The following is a 659-nucleotide window of genomic DNA, read 5'->3' as shown; positions in this document are numbered from 1 at the left end:
CTTACTCCTTGGAAGGAAAGTCATGACCAACCTAGATAGCATATTCAAAAGCAGAGACATTACTTTGCCAACAAAGGTCCGTCTAGTCAAGGCTATGGTTTTTCCAGTGATCATGTATGGATGTGAGTTGGACTCGAAGAAAGCTGAGCACTGAAGAATTGATGCTTTTGAACTGTGGTGTTGGAGAAGACTCTTGAGAGTCCCTAGGATTGCAAGGAGATCCAACCGGTCCATTCTAAAGGAGGTCAGCCCTGGGATTTCTTTGGAAGGAATGATGCTAAAGCTGAAACTCCAGTACTTTGGCCACCTCATGCAAAGAGTTGACTCATTGGGACAGACCCTGATGCTGGGAGGGATTGGGGGCAGGGGGAGAAGGGGACAACAGAGGATGAGATGGCTGGATGGCATCACCGACTCGAAGCACATGAGTTTCAGTAAACTCTGGGAGGTGGTGATGGACAGGAGGCCTGGCATGCTGTAATTCATGGGGTCGCAAAGAGTTGGACATGACTGAGCGACTGAACTGAACTGAACTGAACTGAATGCCTTTGACTATCTGGATCACAACAAACTGTGGAAAGTTCTTAAAGACATGTTCCCACGTTCCCAGACCATCTTACCTGTCTCCTGATTAACCTGAATGTGGGTCAAGAAGCAAC

This window comes from Bison bison, unplaced genomic scaffold (genome assembly GCF_000754665.1).
Source record: "Bison bison bison isolate TAMUID 2011002044 unplaced genomic scaffold, Bison_UMD1.0 scf7180017864211, whole genome shotgun sequence".
Taxonomy (NCBI): Eukaryota; Metazoa; Chordata; class Mammalia; order Artiodactyla; family Bovidae; genus Bison; species Bison bison.
Note: the sequence above shows the minus strand (reverse complement) of the source record.